We start from the raw sequence: 22610 nt of genomic DNA on the forward strand, positions 1-22610 counted from the left end.
ATGTGTACTACCATGCTCAGCCTTTTTTCTTGTCTGTCTCTCTTTCTCTAATGGTAAGAATGGAACTAAGGACCTCACACATGTTAGGCAAGCATACTACCACTGAGCTGCACCTGCACCCCTAGCCCCTAATTTTTCTTTTCTTTTTTTTTTTTTTGGGGGGGGGGGGTACTGAGGGATTGAACTCAGGGGCACCACGAAGCCACATCCCCAGCCCATGTCCCCAGCCCTTTTTTATATTTTATTAGAGACAAGGCGTCACTGAGCTGCTTAGCACCTCACCTTGCTGAAGCTGGCTTTGAACACATGATCCTCCTGTCTCAGCCTCTGGAGCTGCTGGATAGTGTTTTTCATTTCTTATTGAAAGGTATCTTTCTCTATTGAGGATCTTATATGGTGAAGATTTAGGCCTCTCCAAAATTACTAATAGTCAAGGTTAACCCAAGAGAAGCCTGAAGGCCTGAGATTTCTCCTTTGAAGATCTTTCTCTTTGAGGATCTCAAAATCTAATTTATCTACAATGAAATTCCTAGATCATTTTCATTCTGAATTACATCTTGATGATCACCCATCTTGAAGAGCAGAAGATTTTTATTAGTCATCTATGCTTTGGGACTGGTTTAGAAAAACATAAATCTCAAAATTCTCAGAAACGGGCTGGGGATGTGGCTCAAGTGGTAGCGCGCTCGCCTGGCATGCGTGCGGCCCGGGTTCGATCCTCAGCACCACATACCAACAAAGATGTTGTGTTCACCGAGAACTAAAATATTAAAAAATATTAAAAATTCTCTCTCTCTCTCTCTCTCTCTCTCTCTCTCTCTCTCTCTCTCCTCTCTCACTCTCTCTTTAAAAAAAAAAAATTCTCAGAAACATCAGAACATAGGATGTTCTATAACCCAGATTTTTTTTACCGTAGTTTTTTGTTGTTGTTTATTCCACTGATAATCACTAATGAATGAATAAAAGGGTTTCAAACAAACCATACAAATTTGCTTATGTAAAAGGCATAAAAGAATTTTAAATAATTCTCACCTTCCCAACAACTTTTTAAAAATTGTTAGATAAAAGTATATAGAGATGCTGGGCACTGTGACACACATTTATAATCCCAGTGGCTTGGGAGGCTGAGACAAGAGGGATCTCATATGAGTTTAAAGCCAGCCTCAACAAAAGCGAGGTGCTGAGCAACTCAAGGAGACCCTGTCACTAAAAGAAAATACAAAATAGAGCTGGGGATGTGGCTCAGTGGTCAACTGTCTGAGTTCAATCCCCAGTTCCCACACCCTACCCCTGCCCCCAAAAAAGAAAAGTATAAAGAAAAATTTCATTTACTTATTTATTTGGTACCAGTGATTAAACCCAGGGGTGTTCAACCACAGAGCCACATCCCTAGCCCTTTTTATTTTGAACAGGATCTCCCTAAATTGCTTAAGGCCTTGCTAAATTGCTGAGGCTGGGTTTGAATTTAGGATCCTCCGGCCTTAACCTCCCTGGGATTACAGGTATGTGCCACTCTGCCCTACCAATAAACAAGAAATTTAGATATTAATTTGCAAAATCGTTAATCCCATGAGAAAGAGGAACATTATTGGCATTATTTCATCAGACTGAAAGAACTAATCAAAAATTTTAATTCAATAGATTCTACAGTCTAAAAAATGTAAATAGTCTCTCTACAAAAGTTATAAAGAATAAGAGTTTTAACAGTCTATTATTCCAAAATATATAACTAGACTCTGTTAACATACTCCATTTTAAATAATTTAAATGATCCTGTGTTACATATGTAATATGTAATATTTTATTAAGTAATGCTAGTAAATCATTTTAGAGTTCTAGCTTCCAGTCTGCCTTCTTCCTTCCTGATCTAAATGCTCACTCATACTTAGCCCTATCATCAAGACATGAATTATTACAACTGGACATATAATTCCAAGATAGTTCAATTCTCTGTCTTTTCCCCTTACCCTGATTATTTTCCTAAACAGACAAAATTAAGAGGATAAGGAGTAAAGACTGATTAATAGGTACTGAGTTACAGTTAGATTGGAGCAAGAAGCACTGGAGTAATATTGCACAGTATTACATTAACATGTACTACTTTTAAGTTTTGTATATCAGTTAAAAATAAAAAATAATAGGACAAAAACTTACCATACTACCAATAATATAAATCTAAAACATAATATAGTGACCTTCTCTAGCCTTTGAAGATTTAACTGAGAGAATTCTCTTACATAATAAAACAGTACTTACTTTCTGATTTCATCCACCCACCAACCTCTCACACCAACATGACTTCTGTAGTAAGGCTTTTATTGATGTTTAACCATTTTAGGCCACAGTACAGGAGTGAAGCAAATATGTAAATAATTTTGGCTCATTGGACACACTTTTTCTTTTCTTTTTTTTTGCTCATGCTAGACAAGTGGTCTTCCACTGAGTTTACATCCCAGCCTATTCTATTTTGAGACAGGGTCTCACTAATTGCCCAGGCTGGCAAACTTGTAAGTACCCTGCCAAAGACTACCAGGTACCTGGCATTACAGATCACCATGCTCAGATCATTGGACACATTTTGCACTTATCTTTCAGATACATATTTTAGACAAAAGTCTCATTGTCTTGATAACTGCTTCTGTTTCTTACTCCAGTAGCAATGGAAACAGTAGACTCTAGGGTATGTGCTTTTGAATGTCAACAAATCTTTCTCCCACTTATTTCTTGTTCTTGTTTACAAGTGACATCATGATAATCAGGAATGACTGTTTGTGAAGCAAAGGGTACCCACAAGTAACTGCTGCGAGAGTGAGTCAGAAGCCAAATTGTACAAGTGTGTGGTGGTGCTGGTGAGTAACCAACAGCCCTCACATCTAGGAACTGAACCAATGCCAGAAAGCCATCTGGATAGCAAACAGTAACATGAGAAGAATTTTAAATAGCTTACAGCTGTAGAAAAAGCCCTACTCAGGCTCTGAACCTTTTAGTTATTTCTGTCTGCTGTCGTTTTGAAAATAAGTTATAATACATAAAAAATAAAAGAGCATTCTATAAAGTCTGGCATTTCTCCCAAACCGTTTCAGAAATTACTCCTTTGCACATAGGTTTAAGTTTATTCTGTACATGTATTTGTTGTTTGCTTGTCTGTTTTAAATCCTTTCCTTGGAGACCAATTTTCCTCCTAAGCTATCTAGCCATAAATGAAAAAATGCTTCTGTGAGTAGTTTCCATCTCTCCCTTACTACTAACAGTAAATGGGGGCAGCAGGATGGAAATTAGGAAGATTGAAAAAGTACCTGTCCTTGATTTCACTACCTGTCTTCTCTGGAGGACATGGTAGGCCAGGAGAAGCAGGATGATAGTCTCATTTCAGTGTTAGGGTATAACCAAAACTAAGAAGGGACTGGGCACAGTGGCATATGCCTGCAATCCCAGTGATTCAGGAGGCTGAGGCAGGAGATCACAAGTTTGAGGTCAGCCTCAGCAATTTAGCAAGACCCTATCTCAAAATAAAAAATATAAAGGACTAGGGATTATAGTTCAGTAGAAAAACAATCCTGGGTTTAACCCCCAGTACCTAAAAAGAAAAAAGAGAGAGATGGAGAGAGAACTGCATAAGAACAAAAAGGGAAAAATGATTGGCCTTAAAGTTGATGAATATATACTAAGTATTCAGTCTGTTCAAGACACCACATCACACACTTACACTTGACTGGAGGTGAGGAGATTTCAAAACTAAAACACCAAAGCCGGGCTTGTTGATGAATGTCTATAATTCCAGCAGCTTGGGCAGCTGAAGCAGGAGGATCAAAAGTTCGAGGCCAGCCTCAGCAATTTAGCAAGGCCCTAAACTACTTAGTGAGACTTGTCTTTAAAATAAAAAATAAAAATGGCTGGGGATATAGCTCAGTGTTAAAGTCCCCCTGGGTTTAATCCCTAGTCCTCTCTCTCCCAATGCCCCCCCCCAAAAAAAAAAAAAACACACACAAGCAGTTTGCATCCATCCTACACCAGAGCACATGGGTTTCCTGAGAAAGATGAGAGGTAGGCATGTCTGCTCTGCTTCATTCAGATGGTGCTCCATCTTAGATTGCTGGAGGGAATGAAAGACAGCCTTCCATATTTCTTTTAGTAACTGAATGGACTAGTACACTCACCTAAAGACTTAAGGTGGCACCACAGTATTGCTCTCATGAAACTGCCTCATGGCCTCACAGCCCTAGTCTATGACTTGAACATAAGGGGATGAGCACTGAGTTACATGGAGTCAAATAATTCACCTTTTGTCTCTACATCCAGCATCCCCAGCGATCTGAAATCTTTAAATTTATGATTTAAATTTAGCTTTTGGATTCTGTGTTTAATTTATAGCAAATACACTACAGTTTAATAAATCATATTTTTGTTTCAAAACCTCAAAAAAGAATTCTTTTTTAAAACAGCCTAATTTCTGTATCTCCTTCTAATTCTTAAAACATCATGTCAAATATTGCCTTGTTGGGAAGCACTATCTTCTTTTTACCACCCACACTGCTTACTTTCACAATGAACTGTTGACTAAGAAGGCAAATAAACTAGAAAATAAATAACATTAGTATCAATTTCATAAGACTAATATAATGGCTAAACAACTGAAAATATTTCCAGATTGAATATGACTATTAAAATAACTTATACTTTTTCCTTTTTTTTTTCTTGAAGTAAGAGTTACTATTAGAAGTTCACTTTAAACTTGACTTTACTTTTTAGCTTTAAATCTGATCCCATCTGGAAACTGTGGGGATACTTTTAAAGGAATAAAAATCTATTAGATGTAAAAAAAAAAACATTACTAATGAAAAAAGCTTTAAAAAATATATTATAGTATTAAAACTAGCTTTAAAAGACTTGTAGGAATATAAATAAAGAGCTTGGCTGGGGCTGGGGGTATGGTCCAGTAGCAGAGTGCTTGCCCAGTATGTGCAAGGTTTTGGGTTCAATCCCCAGCACTGAACAAACAAACAAACAAACAAACCACCTCTGTTGTCATGACCTGGCATGTTTTTAAACATAGTCCCAAACTATTTCTGCACTCTTCCCTACCTGAGTAAAGTGCATGCTCCATCTCCTTTTGGGTTTTGTAACTACTTGGCCAGCAGCATACGACAGAGATAATGCTCTATGAATTTCTAGGAAAGTTTAAGAAGCTGCAACTTCCCTTTGTTATCTCTTAAGACACTCACTTTTGAGGATGCTCACTCTTAAACATCAGCCACCATGCTCTAAGGATCAGGACAAAAGGAAAGACCATGAGTGGACCTTTTGACCAACCCCAGCTGAATGCCAACACTAACAGTCAGCCTTCTGAATGGAAAGGCCTTCTTGATTCCATCTAGCAGACTTCAAATTTCTCCCATTAAGGCCCCAGCCATCATGGGCCAAAGACGAACCAATCCTGCTGTGCCCCATACAAATCCCTGACCTCGGAGTCAAGCCAAACAAAATGGATATTTTACACAACTATGTTTGGGTGTTTTGTTAAAAGCAACAGATAACTGCAGCATGATCTGAGACTGAGATCAAATTATGCAGCTAGAACACCCAAAAGTTAATTGCTTCTTTTTAAAAAATTCACATTTGCATACATGTGCCTTAATATATATTTTATTCAACAACATTTTTTTGTTTGTTTGTTTTAAATACCAGAGATTGAACCCAGGAACACTTAGCCATGTAGCCATATCCCCAGCCCTTTTTTAAAAAAAATTTGAGACAGGGTTTCACTGAGTTGCCAAGGCCTTGCTCAGTTGCTGAAGCTGGCTTTGAACTTCCATCCTCCTGCCTAAGCCTCCTGAGCCACTGTGATTATATGCATGCATCACAGAACCTGGTTGTGTCTTTTAAATTTAATCACTAAGGAAGAAGAAATATGTGCATTATAAATCCTCAGAGTGTAAATCACTTATCTTATACTTTTGAAACTGAGACTTACAGAAATAAGATGACTATACCAAGGTCACTATGGCAGACTGCTTTCTCCACAGTTATGGAATTGCAGCTTGAGCACTTGGAAGACTACACATTCCAACTTCCCATGCAGTTAGAAGTGACCTTGTATTAAATTCTCTTCACTGGAATATGGGGTGAAAATGACATGTGCTACTTCAGGTTAGGGTTTTTAAGAAATGTGGTGCACAGCCAAGTGTGGTGGCACACTCCTGAATTCCCAGCAACTCTGGAGGCTGAGACAGGAGAATCATAAATTCAAGGCCAGCCTCAGCAAATTAGCCAGGCCCTAAGTAACTTAGTGAGATGCTGTGTCAAAATAAAATGGACTGGGGATATGGCTCACTGACAAAGCACCTCAATCCCCATAACCAAAAAAAAAGAAAGGGAAAAAAAAGAAATGGGTGTGCAACCTACATCACCCCATTCTTCTTCCACTGGACACATAAGATGACAGAGTCACATAAGAAGGAAAAAACTGACAGAGAACCACCCACCAAAGAGGACCATACATTAAAACTCTCCATGAGTGAGAAGTAGACATTTGTTATGCTAAGCATTTTTTTTTTTTTTTTGGTACTGAGGATAGAACCCAGGAGTACTCCAACACTGACCTATATCCCCAGCCCTTTTTAATTTTGAGAAAGAATCTCATTAAGTTGCTTAGTCAGGCCTTGAACTTCTGATCCTCTTGCTTCACCCTCCCAAGTTGCTATGATTACAAGCATGTACCTCCAAGCTTGGTGTGCTAAGCCATTATTAATTTTCAGCAATTTGGCCTTCACTAATTTAATCAAACACACAGTTTATGTAGCTGCAAGGCCAAGATTAAAATCCACATATTCTCCCTCCTTCTTAGCATCTTCTGCTAGAATTATTGTTATTTTCACAAAGAATTGTAGGATCACAATGCATAAGAATTCTACTTAAAAGAAGAGAGTAAATGAAATAAGTAATGAGAAAGAACATATGCAAAAATATCAGGAAAAGTACTAATTTGAGGAATTTTAAGATTAGAACACAGAGAGGCAAAGAATAAGGGCAAAATGAGACTGGAGGTTTTTATAAGTTCCACTGTGAAAATGAATCTAAAAAAGCTAGACATGGTAGCATAATGCCTATAACCCCAGCAACTCAGGAGGCTGAGGTAGGAAGATTCCAAATTCTAGCTCAACTTCAACAACTTGGCCAGACCAATTTCAAAAATTAAAAAGGACTGTGAATGTAGCTCACTGGCAGTGTTTGCTTGGCATGAGCAAGGCTTTGGGTTCAATCTCAAATACTACAAAAACAAAAACATAAACAAAACTAAACACACATACACACACACTCTATACATTATGCATAAAACTAGTAATCTTAGGGTTGGGCATGTAGCTCAGTGGTAAAGAACTTGCATAGCACGTGTAAGGCCCTGCATTTGACTCTAGCACCGCAAAACAAATAAAAAAAAAGACTAGTAATCTTACACATAAACAAAGCTATAGTTAATGGTTTCTTTTTATTTATTTTTATTTTTATTAGTTGTAGTTGGACACAATATCTTTATTTTATTTTATTTTTTATGTGGTGCTGTGGATCGGACCCAGGGCCTCACACATGCTAGGCAAGTTGTCTACTGCTGAGCCACAATCCCAGCCCCTATAGTTAATGCCTTTATATTGGAAAACTGTACAACAATGAGACAGCCATTTATATTGCCCTTTATGTGCTATTTCCTCTATCATGTGGCAGTCAAAAGGCTGAGATGCTTGTAGCAAAAAAACAAAACAAAATAAAACAACAACAAAAAAAGAAACAGTTTTGAAAGGTCATGCTATGCAGACAGCCGAATTTCTTTCACAATATCCTTACTGTCTATGGCAAAACTGTATGATAATCTGACCGCAGTTATTTTCTGAGTACAACAAAAAAGCACATCACATCATCAAAGGACCAGAAACTGTAGGCACTCAACAATATCGTCTTTATGAACATTATTTCTAATTGCATAAACATCCAATACATATTAATGAAAAAGAACCCCAAGGCAAAGAAAAAGAACTAGAGGAAGAGGAACTAGTAAATGAAAGTCAAATTTAAACTATCCCACTGTTTCTTCATAGAGCTCATATAACATAAGAAGTTTCTAAATAAAATATTTTCAAGTTAAAACATATCACATGGTTGGGCACAGTGGCATATGGCTATAATCCCAGCAATTTAAGTAGCGGAGGCAGGAGGATCAAAGCCAGCCCCAGCAACTTAGCAAGGCCCTGTCTGTAAATAAAACATTAAAAAAGGAGCTTGGGAGCTGGGGTTGTGGCTCAGTGGTAGAGTGCTTGCCTAGCATGCATGAGGCACTGGTTCAATCCTCAGCACCAAATAAAAATAAAATAAAGATATTGAATCCACCTAAAACTAAAAAATAAATATTTAAAAAAAAAAGGAGCTTGGGATGTGGCTCAGTGGCTAAGCGTCCCTAGGTTCAATCTGTGGTACCATATGCAAGGCCCTATGTTCAATCCCCAGCATGCCCAAATAATAATAATATTGACCTTGAAAATGTCTTTATCTAATGCCAAACAAGATAGAAAGCTTCAGAAACCCCTCTAGCAACTGTAATCCTATCAATATTTTTTCCTTTAATAGCTTTTATTGGCCTAGCCTCTATCTAAATATGGAATTATCTTTTCCCATGGGGAATTACTTACTCAACACCAAGGAAAAAATTTCTCTAGCTCCTTCTAAAATTTCCAAACTCAGAGGTTAACACCTATATTCTTTTAGTAAAAACAATAGTAATCTAAATCTAGTGATATGATTCAGTAGTAAAATAAGTGCCTATTGTGCAAGAGGTCCTGGGTTCAATCACTAGTCCTATAAAAGAAAAAAAAAAAAAAAACCTGCCTGGTATGGTGGTGTACACCTGTAATCATAATCCCAGAGGCTTGGGAGGCTAAGACAGGAGGATAATAAGTTCAAAGCCAGCCTCAGCAACTAAGCAAGGCCCTAAGCAACTCATTGAAACCCTGTCTCAAAAGGGCTAGGGATGTGGCTCAGTGGTTAAGCGCCCCTGGGTCTAATCCTTGGTACAAAAAAATAAAAAAATAAAAAATAAAGGAAAGAAAAGAAAAGAAAAGAAAGAAAGACCTGGTCCAGTTCTTGGATTCAATTCTTTTGGGTATATATCAAGAAGTAGGCTTGTTGGATCATGAAATAATTCTGTTTATGGCACCGTGTCAGGGATGGAACCCAGGGCCTTACACATGGTAGTCAAGCATTTTACAACTGAGCTATAGCTCTATCCCCCTGTTTACTTTTTTTGTGAGAAATATAAGAGTTCCGATTTCTCCATACTGTTGTCTGGATTTGATTTTATAGTACACCTATGGTTTTTAGTAGGGGAATGTTTTAAGTGTATTTCCTTAAAAGCATATTTATCATAGATTTCTTCCTAGTTTTAGAAGCAACACAAAAGGTTATGCTACACTACAAAGTCAGAACTAGTTAAAAAAAAAAACAACTCTGTGTGTGTGTGTATGTGGGGGGGGGGGGGCGGCGGGGTACTGGAGACTGAACCCAGAGGTACTTTACCACTGAGTTATACCCCTCAACTTCGTTTTTGTTTTGTTTTGTTTTGTTTTAAATTGTGAGAGGAGGCAATCAGCAATCAGAAGCTGTTTTGTTTTGTGATAATGTGGTTCTAGGAATTGAAGCAAGGGCCTCGCACAGGTTATGCAAGTGCCCTACTCCCAGCCAGAAGGTTTACTTACTGGGCATGTTTAGATTTGAGATGACAAAAAGTTCTGGAAAAGGACAATGGTGATGTTGCTGGCTATTGTGATTGTTTTTGATGCCACTGAAATGTACACTAAGAAACGGTTAAAACAATAAACTTTATGTTATATATATATTTACTACAACTTACAAAATAAATCTGAATCCAAGTAAATTTGTTCATTAGGAACTACAGACCTTCTGTGCCACCAACTCACCTTTCTCTAGTCTTCCATCCTCCTGTGGTATTCAAATATTTCCTTAATTGTTTATCTTTCTCTTATTATTACCTTTGGAAACTTGATGGTTCTTAGCTACAAGTTACAACTTTTAGCCATTCACTTGTCTTTTACTCCCCCTACATCCTCACTCCTGGCTCTGCATCCCTGTCATTGCACAGAAGAAAACTCAAAGGCCTGATCCTGATTTACAGTTTGACTTGAATCTCTACCACCTTCACAATGCTGATGAAAGCTGCTACCGCCTCCTCTCTCATTCCATCCCAGCTATACTGCCCTCTTAATGCTGCTAGAATAATGCTACTAGAATACATCAAGCACAGTTCAGTCTCGGAACATTTGCTTAAATTTAAATGCCTTCAGCCTAGAATGCTCCCATTATCCCAACCCAAATATCCACATGGTCTGTTCTACTACTTTATTTAGAGATGTGAGATCATGTATCACCCTAATCAAAGAGGGCTTCCAGAACCACACCTTATAAAATAATAAACCTATTTATCTTCCATGAATGTCTACCTTTTTCTAATGTATTTTCTTAATACTTATCACCTCCCATTCTTTATATATTATTTATTGAATAGCTTGTCTACTCTTATTAGAATATCAACTCCATGAAGCAAAGCATAGTGACACATGCCTATAACCCCAACTACTCAAGAGGCTGAGGCAGGAGGATCCCAAATTCAAGGTCAGCCTGGGTAATTTAGCTACACCCTGTCTCAAATTAAAAAAAAAAAAAAAAGTTTCAGCCAGGCATGGTGGCACACACCTGTAATCCCAGCAACTCGGAAAGGTAAGGCAAGAGGGACGCAAATTTGAGGCCCTAAGCAACTTATTGTGACTCTGCCTCAAAATAATAAGTAAAAAAGGCTGGGATGTGAATCAGTGGTCAAACATCCCTGGGTTCAATCCCCAGTACCAAAAAATTTTTTTCTTAATTAAAAATAAAATGTTTCTTTTCTTTTTAGCAATTCTGGATATTGAATCCAGAGGTATTCTACTACTGAGCTATCCCCACCACCACGATTTTTATTTTGAGACATGGGCTACTAAATTGCAAGACTGGCCTTGAACTTGTGATCCTCCGGCCTCAGCCTGCTGAACTGCTGAGATATACATTTGCTCCATTGCTCCCTGCCATGCATCCTCTTTATCCAGCCTTCACCCCATAAACATTTCAATTACCAGTTCAAACTTTTCATTTCCACTTAAAAGGCTATATTAGCTAATAAATTCACTCTGCCTCCTATCTCATGTGAGCTGGGATTTTACTATTGCTCAGCTATTCTTCTGCTATACTGACAATAATAAGTTTCTCTACTATATGTCTGGCCTGGTCAACAGCAAAAGCCTCTAAACTGAACTTACTGCTTTCACTCTGTACCTGTAATCTATCTTCAATAAAGTAGCCAATAGAATCCTTAAAACACATTTTATTCTTAAAATTTCCCAAGACTTCTTTGAACTTAAATCCCCTTACCACAGCCAAAAGGAATTGTACATCCTTACTTCCTCATGTCTTCACTCATCTCACAACACCTTGGTCCTCATCCACCCTGATGAGAAGAAGCTGTAATTCTTCCCATGCTTCAAACACATCCAACTCATTTCACCTTGGGATTTTACTTAGCTTGTCTTCCATTCCTTAATATTCTTTGTTACCACCCGACAAGCCAACCATTATTCTCTATCAACTACTCTATTTAAATTGGAATTTTCCTTGTTCATTTCAATAATTAGCTCCATGAGAGCACTGATTATGTGTATTACAGTGCCTGGCACTGACGAGTGCAGTGGTGTTCACCTGTAATCCCAGCTACTTGGGAGTCTGAGGCAGGAGGATCACAAGTTTAAGACCATCCTGTGCTAGCAAAAGTCCCTGTCTTGAAACAAAATATAAAAAGGGCTGGGGCCATAGTTTAGTGGTAAAGTGTCCCTAGGTTTCAATCCCCAGTACTGCCAAACAAAGTGCTTGGCACAATACAGGTATTTCAATAAATACTTGCTGAATTTGTTAACTACCCTACAATATTTTCCCCAAATGTTTTCTTTTCCCAGGATCCCAATCCACCGTTGAATAAATATGTCTAATAGATAACCTCAATCCCTACCATATTAAAAAGGTAGAATAATAGGGCTGAGGCTGTAGCTCAGAGGTAGTATTCGAGGCCCTAGTAAAACACACACACACACAGTAGGATAAGGAATCCTACAGTTTCTTCATCTTTGCCTAAAAATTCCTTGATTCATCCTCTCTTCCAATTCTTTAATTTCTAAAAATTCCTTGATTCATCCTCTCTTCCAATTTTTTAATTTCTAAGCACAAAGACTGTTACTCTTTTATATGAATAACCATGTCTTTAACCATGTCTTTGATTTTAAACTTCCCTACTTCCTCAAGGTAAGAAATTAATCACTTTCTTTAATATTTAGACTACTGTAATGGATAGGTAAGAAATTACTCATTTTCTTTAATATTTAGACTACTCTAATGGATCATTCCTTTTAACCTAAAAAGGAATTACACTACTTATTAGTGATAAAATACCTAGCAAACCAGATAACCCCTGGCAGGAAATGTCTATTCTATTAACAGAATAACTAGGGAGAACTACATTATTTATTGTCCAACCCTGTAGAGTTGAGAGTAAAAACTGGCATGAAAAACAGTTGGGGGGCTGGGGATGTGGCTCGAGCGGTGGCGCGCTCGCCTGGCATGCATGCGTGCGGCCCGGGTTCGATCCTCAGCACCACATACCAACAAAGATGTTGTGTCCGCCGAGAACTAAAAAATAATAAATATTGGGGAATTCTCTCTCTCTCTCTCTCTCTCTCTCTCTCCTCTTTCACTCTCTCTTTGAAAAAAAAAAAGTTGGGCATTAACTGATCTGTAAGAAGCTAAAATCAGTATCAATGGACACCTTAACTACAACTCCGGAGCTTAGAGAAGGTATTGCGATATTCTAAGCACATAGAACTTACTGGTCTAATAAATGAATTAAAAGGAGCTGTGCGTGGTGGTGCACACATATAATTCCAGTTATTCCGGGGGCTGAGACAGGAGGATAGAAAGCTTGAGGCCAGCCTGAAGAACTTAGTGAGATCCTGTGTCAAAAGAAAACTTAAGGAGCTGGGGTTGTAGCTCCATGGCAGAGCACTCACCTAAACATACGAGGCCCTGGGTTCGATCCTCAGCACCAATTAAAATAAATAAATAAAATACAGGTATTGTGTTAAACTAAAAAAAAATTTAAAAATTTAAAAAGAAAACTTAAGGGCTGGAGGTGGGCTAGGGTTGTAGCTCAATGGTAGAGCGCTTGTCTAGCACGTGTGAAGCACTGGGTTCAATCCTCAGAACCACATATAAATAAATTAATTAATTTAATAAAGGTATTGTGTCCATATATAACTAAAAATCTTTTTTAAAGGGGAGGATGAGGGCTGGGCATGGTGGCTGACACCTGTAATCTCAGCCACCAACCAATAGGGAGACTGAGACAGGAGGATCTCAAGTTCTCAAGGCCAGCCTCCCAAGTTTATTGAGGAAGCCCTAAGCAATTCAGCAAGACCCTGTCTCAAAATTTAAAAAATGAAAAGGGTAGGAATGTAGATCAGTGGTAAGGTGCCCCTGGATTAAATCCCCAGCACCAAAAATAAATAAATAAAAGGGCTGCAGCTCAATGGTAAAAGCACTTGTCTGTATTTATAAGGCACTGAGTTCAATCCTCAGTACTGAAAAAAGAAAACAAAAAAGAATCAAGAACTGAAAGATTCAAATACATTTTACCATCTTCTCTTTACTCTTTACTCCATTGCAAGTGGATTTTCAGCCACAAGCACCCTCCTGGAATGTCCCCTACTGAGGTCATCAATAACCTCCTCACTATCAAATTCAAAAAATGTTTTCTTCAGTTTCCAATCAACCTCTCTAAAAAGCTTTTCACACTACTTAACCCCTATTTCTATCATGAAGCTCCATTCTTTAACTCATGTGTTAAATAATCCTAAATAATCAGACTATTTTAAAGGAGACCTAGGATTCCCCACCACCACCACCTCAAAGATTAGCTAAAAGACTTAGAATCTAGCTGGGTGAAATGGCACATGCCTATAATCCCAGCAGTTTGGGAAGCTGAGGCAGGAGGATCACTAGTTCAAAGCCAGCCTCTGCAAAAGCGAGGCACTAAGCAACTCGGTGAGACCCTGTCTCTAAATAAAATACAAAAATAGGGCTGGGTCGAGTGCCCCTGAGTTCAATCCCCAGTAATCCCCCCCAAAAAGAGATTTAGAATCTAACCAATATTCACATTTTCCTCCTTCATTTAACTTCTGAAAAAATAATAGAAGAAATTTAAAATATAAAATTGTCACTTACCTCAAAATAATAGTCCCCATTTTACTCTTTTAGGAAAATAGCATTACTTATTTTTTAAAAGTGAAGTTTTCATGGAAGACTTTTTCTGATTAGAAGATGCACTACAAAGAAAGGTTGAACAAAAAAATATTAATCTAAATGGGCAAAATTAAAATTTTACTACTTATATGATATTTAATTCCTTTACAACTCTACACATTTTAAATACAGGTTGAAAAACCAGGTGTGATGACACACACCTGCCTGTAATCCCAGCTACTTAGGAGGCTGAGGCAAAAGGAGCACAAATTCAAGGCCATTCTGGGCAACTCAGTATGACCCTATCTCAAAATAAAATAAAAAGGACTGTGAATATAGCTCCATGGTAGAGTGCTTGCCTAGAATATTTCAGGCCCTAGGTTCAATCTCCAGTGCTGAAAAAGATAAAATGGGAGAAAATATTTGCAAATCATATCTGATAAAAGACTAATCAATATTCTGGCATATATAAAAATGGGTAAATGTTACAGGCATATAAATTATCACATGCAAAATTATAACACATACCAAATTATATCACCCTCTTAAAGTATACATGTGAGTTGGTTTTAGTATATGCACAGAGTTGTGCAATCATAATCACAATCAATTTTAGAACATTTTCATTACCCTGAACTCGGATCCCTTATACTTCAATAGCTTCTCATTATAAAAATCTTAATATTTGGGATTAAGGATAGAGCTCAATGGTAGAGCCTTTGTCTAGCATTTGTGAAGCCCTGGATTAAATATCCCCATAAAATAACAATAAAAATCTGAATATTCAATGATGATATCTGGGCATTTGTATGTTTTACATGCTCCATGGTTAATTCTGATTTGCAGTCAGGACTGACACGTAGTGCTCAATAAACACTTAGATGAATGGGTGGGTGGTAAGGGAATGGATATGTTAAAACAGGTTTTTTTTTTTTTTTAACTCTTTTCACCCCTTTTATTTTTCTGGTGCCAATATATTGTGGACATTCTTTCTTTTTTTTTAATTTGTTTTAATTAGTTACACATGATAGTACAAAGACCTTGACACATCATACATTTGAATCAGATGGGATATAATATCTCATTTTTCTGAGTATACAGGTAAAACAGGGGTTCTTAAGCTTGGTAATATTGACATTTTAAGTTACTTATTTGTTTGTGGGGCTGTACTATGTGTTTCTGGAAGGAATTTAACAGTATCTCTGGCCTTAACCCATGAGTTGCCAGTAGCATTTCCCCATTTATGACAGTTAAAAAATGTCTCCTAATATTTCCTAATGTCCCCTGATGACAAAACTGCCCTGGTTGAAAACCCCTTGAGTAGATTAATAAATGTATACAGAGGTGGATACATGCTTACATGGATGGATATGTGGATGGATGGGTGGATGAAAGGGTGGATGGATCAATGATCGGTTCTCATAAAGCTAACTGAATGTTTTTGTTCCTGAAGTTTTTACTCTGAATACATCCCCCTTGCTCGTTGTCCATCAAATAGCATAGCAGAGTAAATATTTGGAACATAAAATAATTGGAAGACTACAGAAATTAAAATTTCAGACACTGACATCATTCTCCAATGTAAAACTGAATTCTAAAGTCTGACCCAAGAAAAAGACTTGATAAATATAGTGTCATAAAATAAAACTGATTATGGCAAAAACTATATGTGGTAAATTGTTACTAATTGAAAACTGACAAAAGAATCAAATCTTGGTCACAATACCAAGATAAAATAAAATTTTGACCTGGGGTGAGAGGGCAAGAGAAAAGAGACCCCATTCGCTTTAGCATGTTTTCAAGGTTCATCAATGTTGATGTACATATTAGAACATCATTTTTAATAGCTGAATAATATTCAACTGTATGAATAAAACGCCTTTTGTTTATCCACTTATTGACATACATTTAGATTGTTTCCAACAAATATTATGAATAGTGTTGCTATGTACATCCATGTACAAGTTTTTTATAGCTGAGCGTGGTGGCACACACATAATCCCAGTGACTTGGAAGGCTGAGGCAGTAGGATCACAAGCTTGAGACCAGCCTCAGTGACTTGCTGAGGCCCTAAGCAATTTAGCAAGACTCTGTCTCAAAATTTTAAAAAAGATAAAAATTTAAAAAAAAAAAAGAGCTGTGAATGTACTTCAATAGTAGAGTGCCCTGGGTTTGATCCCCGTTTTTTTGTTTTTTTTTTTTTTGTTTGTTTGTTTGTTTTTAAAGCAAAAGTGTTGTTTTGTGGTACTGGGGATTGAATCCAGGGTGCTCTTTCCAGCCCATTTTATTTTGGTACCAGGGATTGAACTCAGGGGTACTCAACCACTGAGCCACATCCACAACCCTATTTTGTGCTTTATTTAGAGACAGGGTCTCACTGAATTGCTTAGTGCCTCACCATTGCTGAGGGGGGCTTTGAACTAGTGATCCTCCTGTTTCAGCCTCCCAAGCTGCTGGGATTACAGGCATGTACCACTGCATCCAGCCCCAACCCTTCCTATTTTTTATTTTAAGACATGGTCTTGCTCAATTGCTACAACTGTCGTTGTGATCCTCCTGCATCAGCCTCCAAAGTTGCTGGAATTACAAGGGTGCCACCACTCCTGCCCATGTTCAACTTTTTATAAGAACATATGTTGGGATTTAACACTGGTTAGTGCCTAGGAAAATTTGTTGGTCCTGGTGGTGAAATAAAAAGAATTTCAAAAAATATGTTATTATAGGGAAACTGGTCTTTTCCCTCGTCCCCAATCTTCAGATTGGGATCAAAGCAGAAAGACCTTGGTTGTGAAGTAAAGAAATGTGTTCATAAGACATCTGAAGGAATTTGTACGTGCATGTAATCTATCTTATATATAAATCCCCCCTGCTTGTAGGTGTGGTGTGCCCTCCGTATTGTCTTGGCTACTGCCAGAGGTGCACATGAATAATAAAAAGTCCAAACCCCTCTCTATTGAGTCTTCCAAATTATTTGGGATTCGTAAACAATACACTGGGGTTTTTGTAGTCCTGGGGATGAGCAACATATACTTTAATTCTCTTAGGTATACACTTTAGAGTAGAATTGCTGGGTCACATGGTAACACTATTGTCTAAGACCACTTGCACTGTTATAACAAAATATCCAGGACTGGGTAATTTACAAATGACAAAAAAATTATGTCTAACAGTTCTGGATGCTGGGAAGTCCAAGATCAAGACACTATTATGTTTGGTGTCCGGTGAGGGTCCATCTCTCATAGATGGTGCCCTCTAAGGAATCCTCATTGCAAAAAGGATGGAAGAGTCAGAAGGGCTTGGCTAGCTAGTTCCCTCCAGTCTTTTTCATAAAGTCACTAATTCCATTCATGAGGGCTCCCCCCACACCCACCCAGAACTGAACCCAGGGGCACTCTACTATTCAGTTACATGCTCATCACCTCCTCCTGTCTTAGCTTCCTGAGTTGCTGGAATTACAGGCATGTGCCATCACATCTGGCTAACATCTTATTTTTGGAAGCTATATTTTCAAAATAAATCATTTAGTGAGAAGAGTGATAATATTTCACATTTTGTAGGGACTGAACCAGAGGTGCTTCACTAAGCTACATCCCCAGTGTTTTAATTTTGGGACAGTCTCCCTAAGTTGTTGAGGCTGGCTTTGAACTTGTGATTCTCCTGCCTCAGCCTCCTGAGTCACTGGGATTATAGGTATGTGCTACCATGACTGACTCTCCATTTCTTTTAGATTTTATTTTGATACAGGGCCTCACTAATTTGCCTAGACTAGCTTTAAATTTGTCATCCAGCTTCAGCCTTGTGAGTAAATGGGATTGCAGACATGGGCAACAAACCCCAACTCTAAATTTTGATATAAAAATAATTCATTTTTTTAGCTGGGTATGGTGACACATTCCTCTAATTCCAACTACTTGGTGAGGCAGGAGGATAGCAGGTTTTGGGTCAGCCTCAGCAATTTAGCAAGTTCCTACCTCAAAATGAAATGAAAACAACTGGGATGTGTGGTACAGCACCCCTGGGTTCAATCCCCTGATGCAAAAAAAGATCATTTTTTTAACTTCATTCATTCATTCATTCATTCATTCATTAATACCAGGGATTTCGGGGCAAGGATTGTGGCTCAGTGGTAGAGCACTTGCCTAGCATGCACGAGGCACTAGGTTCAATCCTCAGCACCACATAAATATAAAATAAAGATATTGTGTCCACCTAAAACTAAAAAATAAATATTAAAAAAAAAAATACCAGGGATTTCACTAAGGAGTGCTTTGGCTGAACCACATCCCCAGCCCTTTTTGTGTTTTGAGACAGGTCTTGCTAAGTTGCTTACGAGCTCACTAAATTGCTGAGATGGGCCTCAAACTTGTGATCCTCCTGTCTTAGCCTCCTGAGTTGCTGGGATTACAGGCATATGCCATCATATCTGGCTAACATCTTATTTTTAGAAGCTATATTTTCAAAATAAATCATTTAGTGAGAAGAGTGACAATATTTCACATTTTTGTAATGGCTGCTTAACAGATAATAACAACTATATTATCATCTGTTGAAATATCACAAGTCCTACTGCTGCTGGAAAACTTCAATATCTACTTGTGAGAGAATGAGAACAACAATAACAAAAGAATAAATAATATCTTAGTATTGTTACAAAGATAGTTTTGACCTTGCAGATTCCCTAAGAAGGAGTTTAGGGACCTGGGATGCCATATTCTGAGAATCAACCACCGCTCTGTTCAGTGTTCCCACAATAACCCAATGAGGCTCTACCATTTGTACTTACCACACCTTATTAGAATTATCTGTCTGTCTCTCTTAAAGTTCCCTAAAGTCCATGAGCCTTCTTTAACTTTGAATTCCCAGTGCCTCACACAACATAAAACACATATCTTCTCAATAAAATTTCCAATAAATAGCAAATATAGAAAAACATCCACAAACTCTAATTTTAAAGGTATATGTGAGTCATGTGCAGTGGCACATGCCTGTAATCCCAGCAGCTCTGGAGGCTGAGACAGGAGGATCACAAGTTCAAAGCCAGCCTCAGCAACGATGAGGCACTAAGCAACTCAGTGAGACCCTGTCTCTAAATAAAATACAAAGAAGGGCTGGGGATGTGGCTCAGTGGGCAAGTGCCAGAGTTCAATCCCCATTTCCCACCCCCCCCCCAAAAAAAGGTATATGTGAATTAAGCAGATTTTCGCATGGCAAATACTTTAACTAATAGAAATGTATAAAAGAAAAGTCTCATGATAAATTGATAGCAATGCCAGAAGTAGAATAAAGAATATATTCAGACCTGGTGTGACAACATAAGATTGGACATTTTCAAAGTTACGCCCTGAGGGAATAAGGAAAGCGGATCCTAAAAATCATTTTAAACTATGAACACCCACTGCTATGTCTTCTGACTAAATAAAAAGTATACACCTCTTCTAGGAGACAATTGCACTACTGTTTTAAAAATGGTGGGGGAGGGGAGGTAGTGTCAAGGTAAGGAAAGTGCTGCTCACTGATGTCTAAGAAAGAATACAAACAGTGGGCTGGGGTTGTGGCTCAGAGGTAGAGCACTCGCCTAAAGTGTGTGAGGCACTGGGTTCGATCCTCAGCACCACATAAAAATAAAATAAAGATATTGTGATCACCTATAACTAAAAAAATTAAAAAAAATAAAAAGAATACAAACAGTTTATCAAATTCATGTATATTTGACATTTCATCAAATAAGATGTTTTTAAATGGAGATGAGGTACATGCCTAGCATATACAAGACCCTAGGTTTGATCCCCAGCACACATACAAAAAATTCCTAACTTTAATTGCATTTACTTTCAAATCAATGCCTTCTTAGATTTCTGTAAATGAGTCCCACCTTCCCACCCTTCTAAACACTGACATCAATGAAGACAGGGCACACACTTGTCTCTCTTGCTTAATATACCTAGACTAATACCCTGATAATCAACATATCCAGATTTGCTCGTTAGTTAAACAGCTAAAGAAGCACTTGTGAAGGGCTGATGATATGGCTCAGTTGGTAGAGTGCTTGCTTCACATGCACAAGACCCTGGGTTCAACCCCCAGCACCACCAAAAAAAAAAAAAAAAAACACTTGTGGCAATGAAGATAAATTCTTTTGCAGTAAGGACCTCAGTGACACTGGGTCAAGGTGTCATAATTAGAGGATGAGAAGATTATCAGTTATGGGGGGAAGATTTTACACTGAGCCCATTCAGCTCTACAGCTCTAGGGAGGCCACTGCAGCTTTCATGCATTAGAGCTAATGGTCTCCTTCTCTGGCCCTCCATTCTCAATTGTAAATAAAGCTGTAAAATGCAGAGGCTGTGTCATGATATTCAGAAAGTCTCTAAAGTTTGGAACCTAGGAAAGCCCCTCTAAGTAGAACAAATGTGGCATTCCCAAGGTCCTAATTTTGACCACAGCTCATTGGTGGTTCACACTTTATTGGCAAAGCATTCAGTTATTGCCGTTTATGCTGGTGCATGCCTATAACCCCATCAATTTGGGAGACTGAGGCAGGAGGATCACATGTTCAAGACTAGCCTCAGAACTTAGCAAGACCCTAACTCAAAATAAAAAATAAAAAGGGGGCTGGGGAATGTAGACAATGATTAAGCATTATATTGTATGTCGTCTCTAGGGCTGATTTCTTATAATATACATCTTATTCCCTCCATCAAATTGAGGGCTGGGAAAAGATGGATTTATTTTCTACATATGACATGTGGTTTTGCATTCTGAAGTTAATAGAGCTTCTTATTCACCCCTCAAAAAGTTCCAAAATTTCACTTCACTATTTTTGTTCTAACTATGAAATTTATATCTGAGAAATTTTTAAAAAAGAAGAAAGAAAAGCAAAAATTATTACCTGTCAACAATAATAAAAATCTCAGTTCAAAGAAACCCAAAGCCAGATTTGGTGGTGCATGCTGTTATCCCAATGACTCAGGAGACTGAAGAACGCAGCCAGCCTGGGCAATTTAGTAAAACCCAATCTCAGAATAACAAAAAAAGACTGGAGATGTAGCTCAGTGGTACAGAGCCCCTGAGATCAACCCTCAGTATGTATGTATGTATGTATGTATGTATGTATGTATAAATAAATAAGTAAATAACAAAAGGAAGAAAGGAAAAATGTATCTCTGAGGTAAACATAAAAAACTATAAAATATTTAGAAGAAAAATTTTCTGAGAAACTTGTGATTGGCATTGATGTCCTATCTAAGAATTAAAGGAGATTTTTTTTAAAAGTCAAAAAATATTACTTATTGACAATAGTAAAAATCTTAGTTAAAAAAAGAAACTCAAATCGTATGGTTAAAAAAAAAAGAAACTCAAAATCTCTGATATAAAATATAAAATTATAAAACATCTAGGACAAAACTAGGTCACCTTGCAATTGGTTATTAGCTTTCAGACACCACCAAAAATCATGATCCATGGGGGATGAATAGGTAAGATGGACTTCATTAGAATTTAAAACTTTGTCTGCCTATAGACTCTCAAAAACATGCTTTTATCATTTGGTAATTTTTTTAATTTTTTTTTTTTTTTTTTAGTTTTTCGGCAGACACAACATCTTTGTATGTGGTGCTGAGGATGGAACCCGGGCCGCACGCATGCCAGGCGAGCGTGCTACCGCTTGAGCCACATCCCCAGCCCCTCATTTGGTAATTTATAACCAAATCGTAACTTGCTGGATAATTACTGTTAAGTTCAATATTTTTCTCTTAAAAAAAAAACACAAAACAAAACTACAGTTTGGGGGCTGGTGTTGTGGCTTAGTGATAAGAGTGCTTGCCTAGCATGTGTGAGGTGCTGGGTTCAATTCTCAGCACCACATATAAATAAACGAATAAAGGTCCATAAAAAACTAAAAAAAATACATATAAATAATTAAGAAACAAACAAAAAACCACTAAAGTTTGGGTTGGGAGTGTGGCTCACTGGTAGAATGTGTGCCTGACCATACATAGGCCCTGGGTTCAATATCCAGCAACACAAATAAACATAAGTAAAAAAAAAAAAAAAAATTATTCTAATTACACTTTTAGGAAGGACTTAACTTATTCATATGCTAATAATTATTTTTTTCTTTGCATTTTAACTCTTGCCTTTTCTGACTTGGCTTTATATTATTAATATACATATAGGAAGTCTTTTTTTTTTCTATTTGTTAGCTGAATGCTGAAGAAGCCAGTTTTGCTTTT

General features: G+C 37.6%; 1 protein-coding gene across 2 annotated transcripts in view; it reads right to left on the reverse strand.

Annotated features, from left to right (window-relative positions):
- Positions 1–22610, reverse strand: part of PIK3CB (phosphatidylinositol-4,5-bisphosphate 3-kinase catalytic subunit beta) — a 140330-nt gene that overhangs the window by 102453 nt on the left and 15267 nt on the right. The window contains exon 2 of one of the 2 annotated variants that reach the window (XM_081302098.1): positions 14362–14462. The exons of the other annotated variant lie outside the window; for it this stretch is intronic. The gene's annotated coding sequence lies outside the window, so the exon portion shown is untranslated. The remainder of the gene's footprint in view (positions 1–14361; positions 14463–22610) is intronic. 2 annotated transcript variants of the gene reach the window in all.

Source organism: Spermophilus citellus (assembly GCF_964194105.1).
Source record: "Spermophilus citellus genome assembly, chromosome: 7".
Lineage (NCBI taxonomy): Eukaryota > Metazoa > Chordata > Mammalia > Rodentia > Sciuridae > Spermophilus > Spermophilus citellus.